The sequence below is a fragment of the Habropoda laboriosa genome, unplaced genomic scaffold (assembly GCF_001263275.1).
Source record: "Habropoda laboriosa isolate 0110345459 unplaced genomic scaffold, ASM126327v1 scaffold9, whole genome shotgun sequence".
Classification (NCBI taxonomy): domain Eukaryota; kingdom Metazoa; phylum Arthropoda; class Insecta; order Hymenoptera; family Apidae; genus Habropoda; species Habropoda laboriosa.
The window spans coordinates 3,902,067-3,908,692 of record NW_017100191.1 but is presented as its reverse complement, the minus strand read 5'-3'; the positions used below and the strand labels follow the sequence as shown (position 1 = coordinate 3,908,692).

General features: G+C 42.3%; 1 protein-coding gene across 2 annotated transcripts in view; it reads right to left on the bottom strand.

Moving 5' to 3' along the window:
- The window catches only part of LOC108570104 (ecdysone receptor), a 142,650-nt gene extending 136,095 nt beyond the window's left edge, over positions 1–6,555 (bottom strand). For both annotated transcript variants that reach the window (XM_017931892.1, XM_017931893.1), the window contains exon 1: positions 6,234–6,555. The gene's annotated coding sequence lies outside the window, so the exon portion shown is untranslated. The remainder of the gene's footprint in view (positions 1–6,233) is intronic.
- Positions 6,556–6,626: the final 71 nt, after the last annotated feature.

Below are 6,626 nucleotides of genomic sequence, written 5' to 3'. Positions count from 1 at the left end.
CATAGCTTAACTAACAATACCAATAAAAAATCGAAGAATATAGTTGAAAATTCTGATCACTATATTCTGGACAAACCTAAGTACGTAAACATTATCCTACACACTCGAAACACTTCCAACAGACTCGAACCACCCTTCATCACCCAGTTTCTACAAAAGAATTACTGTAACTCTTCTGGAAATCGTTTTTGCAGTACTCAACTGAACACTAAAAGACAGAAGTATTCACTACAAATTCCTCCAAACCATTCTAGCCACTGAAAACACTTTCATAATCTCAATCTACCATCTACCATCAAATGTCGTATAAAAATCAAACTGGAACCTCTTTCACAAACCCCCACGTACTTACAAATCATTCTACCCGCTGAAAACACTTTCAACAACCTCCATTTACCGTCTACCATCAAATGTCCTGCCATAATCAACCCGGAACCTCTTTCACTCAAAAAGGAACCACCAAAATCCTTTCAGAAGCTGTTTGCACAGATCTAAATTAATCTCTAAAAAATCCAAGTATGTAATCTCTACAAATTCCTCCAAACCACCATCTATACACAAAAATCATTCTACCCGTTGAAAACACTTCGCTATCAAATCTCGAACCAAAATCAACCTGGAACCCTTTTCACCTAAAAAAAAAAAAAAAAAAAAAGAAGTCACCGTAATCCTTTCACAGACTCGCTGCATAATGCACCTTGTCCCCAGGCCTCACCGAGAAGAAAGATCGAGGCCGAGGTCACGGGGGTCCCGGCAAGAATTCGTGTGTTGTCTAGAGAGGGGTGAGACGCCTGGCATGTGGTCGAGAGGCACGGTGAACCAGATATTCGAATGGCATCGACGTCTCTTTGCACAAGGGGCAGGGGTGCCTGCCAGCCACTGTGTGGCCACGGCAGAGGGAACGGGGGGACCCGGAGAGGGAGAGAGCAGAGCATGGAGGGTATAGAGCGGCGAGAGAGATATCCAGGTCACGAAACAAGTGTCGCAACCGGCCAGGTTGGCACGCTCCTGCGAGCACACTCGCGATTTCGACTCCTGCTGGCTTCCCATGTGGAACCCGACTCGGGCGTGCCTGTGAACCGGACTATCGATTGACCGCGTGCCACCAGGGCTATACACCGGGCCGTCTGGTCATGCCTGATATCGCAGCGATGCGCCAGCCGCGTGGAATCCTGTTCCTGGGTCAACGAGGCAGCCTCTTTCTTTCTCTCTCTCTCGTGATCTTAATTCGGGGGCCTGGGTCACCGGGTTAAGTTGTGTACCGGATTGCCCGGTGGTGTTGACGACCCACTTTCGGCTTTTTGGAAATTGTTGCGAAGATGGTAGAAGAGGAAGACGGTTCTTGAGAAGTTGTGTGTTCGATTCGGTTCTTCCCAACTGGAAACTTGCGGAACAGCTTCGCTTGTGATTGGATGGTTCAATTTTGCGGAAGTGTCGATTGTCATTAATACTTGATTTTTTTCAGGTCTTAAATCTTTTCAGTTCTTCAATATACGTTTACTTTCGTAGAATGTTATCGAATAATGTGGTCACCGGTGGGTCACGTGGGAAAGTATATAAGAGTCAAAGTATATAACACTCGATGACATCCTGAACGTGTTAAGTTGTACATTAAGTTGACTGGTGTTGACGACCTAAGTTAGGGTTTTTCTGGAAATTTCTGGCTGAATTGTAGAGGAGAGAAATAGTGTTTGAGGTTGCTGCTAGGTTTCACTGGGTTAAGAAGGGATTCTTAGGTGTATAGATTGCTTTTTAGGTGAAATTTGATGGCTGTGAGATTGGGTTGGTGCAAAATCAACTTTTCACTCTTCACACACTACCTAGTTTATAATATTTCACTTTTAATCAACGATTCTTCATTTTTCATCACTGTAAAAACAATTTTGTACCTTAAACAATCCTATTTAATTGTTTCTTCGGGTCAAGATTACAATTATGGTGACCTTGGATACCGAGTATTCCCCCACAGAAAAATTCACAAACGTTTTCCAGGACTGAACAAAATGACACAGAAATATTCCTCATAATTTCGTTAAAAATTCTCAATTTCTATACTCGAAACAAACCTTCTGATCTCGCAATTGTTATTCGAACAAAGGGCAAGAAAAACTGCCCCGAAAAGTGAATTATTTAGCCAACGTACGCTGCAACAAAATATTTCATTCAAATATAATCCCAGTTTCAAGCCTGTACGAGCAATTGACCGAGGAGTTGGCGAGAAATCACGCTCGAGCCTTCGTGGGACGCAAAAGAAGTAATCGAAGCACGCGTGAGCGATCAGTGTCGAGAATTTCAACGAGTCCTCGATAACTGTACAGCCTGACACTTTTTTCCTCTCTGCAGTGTTTCCCTGCTAACGATTCTTGTCGCGATTCCTCAATGCTACTTCTCCAAACGGATCTTTAAAATGAACCATTTAAAAAACAAAAGAAAAACTAAAAAAAAGCGAGAGAGAAGAATGTTCCTCTTGCTCGAGTTTCACGGAAGTGTGAAAGTGTTGGAAAAAGAACCAACACGTAGAAAAATCATTATCAGTGCACGGACTTGGCGAGCAAACATACACATATCCGGAACAAGGTGAACGATTAGACGCGGGCAGATATGTTCAACAAGGACACTTCGAAAAGTGTGCAAAAATAGAAACGAAATACCTGCGGCAATGTTTAATTCAAGGGAGAACAATAAATAAATATTCTTCGAGTGTGTAAATATCGCACCGGAGTGTCGACATTTGGAAAAATGAACGTCCAATTATCGACAGCAGGCTTTTTACTGCGAAGAACTCGACGGATGGATATGTGTGACAATGATTACAACAGCTGCGGTGGATTTCAGGTCTAACTGGATTAATATTCATGAGGGTGTTTTGCAAGACGAACAACGAATATTGTCCCATTGTTGTTCCACTATTTTTAGCTAGTGTTATCCATGTGAAAAAAGTGTCCGATAATTGCCTTTCGTGAAAGAAATTGCAGACTGTGTGCAATAACAGCGATGACTGTACCAAATGAATATGTAGAAATAATAAAATCGACGAGCGATCAAATTGTTTCCAAATTTTATAATATTAATCACTACATGTAAAGAACAATATTACACTCGGCAAAATTTCTTTAAAACTCACTATATTACCTACTGACTATAACACAAAAAAGTATCCATAACGAGATTTCCAACTTTTTCGAACTTCGTGACTATCGATGAAGAAACAAGCGACTATAACTCGATAAATTATCAGGCACACATATCAGGACATCTAACAATAATTATCCATAACTATACTGGTGACTATAATCGTAAAACCCGTGACTATAAGCGTTCCAATAAATCCATATCCATAAACGAAGCTAAAGTTGCTTCCACCCATTTAACAACCAGAATAATCACGAACAGTCGAAGAAAGGACCAGGTTTTCGAGGTTCAGCAATAGGACGAGCAAGTTCCAATGTAAGGGAGCACCGTGACTAGCGGCTAGGCTGTCCAGGGCTTCTTAGAAAGCTGTTAAAATGCGAATAGCGTGGCCAGGAACGAACAGAACGATAGCCACAGGAGGAAATTCGTCACGTAAATGCCGGACAATGACTCTTTGCTAGCTGTGAGCCAAACGACTCGCCACGGTACCCGTTAGTTGCACACCGTGAAAAACCATCGGATCACCTACCGCAGTGCAGCCAATTCCGGTACTCATGCTGACCATCGACAGCTAATCACGTGGATTTCACGTTTTTCACGTGATAATAATGACCACGGTGTGAAAACAGCTGAATGTTACACTGGGCAATTCGGAGTGATGTCTTAGAATTACAAGAAGGCGCGTGGTAATCGCATTTTTCTGAGAACTGAAACGTGAAATTTTCAGATTGCCGTGATCTTCTGGGATTTTTCTGGTGTGCAACGTGTCGGTGGACGACTACAAAGGAATTGCGAGGTCTTTGGTTTGGAGGAGGTTGTGCAGTTAGGTTAGACGTTGGGTATGGATAAGTGTCGGGTGTGACTATAAGCCAAAATTGTAAATTTGGAAGATTTAAATGGACAGAGGTTCGAGGTAACCGTGGAAGATTCACTGAGATTCAGGATTGTGAGGAATTTCGCGCTTCAAGGTGGATCGAGGAAATCCCAGTGACTGGGAAAGTAATCTGATTCAAAGTCTAGGTCACTCGTAGAATGTCTGAATAATCTCTCGATTAAATCGGAATCAAGTGCATCTATCCCTCAACCATGCAATACAACAGGTGTCCAAAATTCGCATTCAAGTTGTACCCGATTTCAAACCAGATCCAACAGAGTTTCTATAGAGAGTTTGTGAAAAATTGGGAAAATAGATAAAACGAACGCAATGAAACACAACCTGAAGTCAAATAAGTATGTAATATTTACAAAGAGTTATTACAATACACAGGATGTTCCACGTTCTTTCGTACAAACATCGCCAGCGTGTTCTACAGCTAAAAATAAGACTAAAATGTCACGTAAAAAAAATCCATAAATTGCCTTCTTCAAAAGTTACAACAAAAACTACGAAACCTGCGAGGTATCGTTAAAATTTTTTATTCACCAGGTATCTTCACCCAGTTCTCAACGCAACCTTCGCCCTAAATCCAGCCAACCACCAAACGCCCCAACAGGTGTCAAACAAGCACCAAACCACCACCAACAATACAATCACCTTACATCTGACCTAACCTCCATTGAAGATCTAGGTTAGATCCAGCGTGCACCTATAAGCGTGCGTCGAAATCGCGCGGTTGACGGGGGTCACAGGCCGCGAACAAGGCCGCCGGTTCATCGAACGTGAATTTCATACCGTCTCTGTCGAATAATAAGCCACGAAATAATCGTCCACATGTGCGTTCTCCGAGCCGAGTGGCGCGTTACGAGTGAAAGTGAACGGGGCCCGGCGGAAAGAGACCAGAGCGAATGTCGAGCACAGCGATCGTAAAAAGAATTCCTAACGATAATTTACGTTGAACGAGAGGCGGCGGTGGTGGCGCGGCCGGGGGAGGAGGACGAAGATCTACGATGGAGATAAAGGCGAGGGAAGGAAGGTATCGGGCACCTTTCACTCGCGAGCGTGCGACTTCTCCTCTACGCCGCCGCTTTTCGTCCACCCGTCTTCTTCTCTCCGTGTCCGCTAATTATCGCGGCGAAGAATGAAGATTCTCGCGGGTAGATAGGCGGTTGGTAAAAGTTCCCTCTTTCCGGGGATCACGGATATCGGGAGGTTCGCTAACGAAACGAGATTCTTTTCGCGATGCGGTATCTCTGTGAGAAAAATTTACGTAACATGTGTCGATCGATTGTGGTATCTTTGTGTGCGTGTGTATGTGTTGCCTATCTCTCTTCTCTCGCTTTTTTCCTTCTCTCCTTTTCTTCTCTTGCTCTGTCTTTCTTCTCTCTTTTTTCCTCTCTTTTCTTTCTTCCTACGTATATGTGTGTGTATCTCGTGGGAGGACAAGGAAGTGGGCTCGTTTCGTTCGTTCCATACGTTGCAACGGATATTCTTTGTTACCCGGTACGGAGACGAGGCGAAAAGTGTCTGGTACAGTGGTTGTTGATAAGAATCTAGGTGGTTTCGTTGTGGAGTGGGTTAAATTGGAGGTTAGGTTGTTCCTGGATGGAGGAACGAGGAAGCGAGTTGATTGTATTAGGTGGAGTGACGGACACTTCTCAGTCACCGGGTATGTGTGACTATGTGCTGCCGCCTAGATTGATCCGTTCGATAAAATTCTATCGTACAGTTCGATACGTTGGGTCGGATATTAGGAGCGAGCTGTGTTTAGATTTTACAGGGTGTCCAATAAATAATCCAGCATGAATTACACAAAATATTAGGGTAAATAGTGCTCATCGAAATAGAGGCAAAGTGTTGGATAAATCTGGACTTAAATATTACTTATTTCTGACTATAACGTCCTGTAAACGGTATGTCAAATTCTCAGGATCCATAGTACACGTTAAAATGGAAAAAAGATGTCCAGTTTATAAATTACAAGTCACGGAAATTTCGAACGTTCATTCCTTATAAAAGGTAGCGCCTTAGTAAATTCAATCCTTAATAACTTTTCAACTATTCATTTTTAGACCAACATTTACGGGACATTTTCTGCCTATTTTCATCTGGACTACACGCTGCTAAAATTTGACAATACTTTATCGAGCAATAAATTACTACTCATCCCCTCCACTTACAGAAGTGTACACGGTACAAACATCTCAAAAAACATCAGACTCACCTCGATCGTATATATGTAGAACAGGCCCCGCTGAGTAGATTAGCCGCAAAGTAGAAGTACTCTAACCGTAGATCTTCCTAAAATTTACTTAAGCGTTCACACTCTCTGTTGTACGATCCTTCCTTTGTCTTCTCTCTTCTCCTCTCTCTCACACTCTCTCCTCCCTCCTCTCTTCCCTTCTCTCTCTCTGTCGCCAATAACCCTTTATTACTCTTATTCTTATCAATTATTGTTATTCTCTTCTTTATTACTATCTTGCCATGTATCTTTCTCTCTCTTTCTGCGTGTGTTCGCGATATATATATGTATGTATATATGTACCTCTTTCTCATTTAAATATATATATATATACATATATGTGTATATATATATATATACTTATACATATATAAA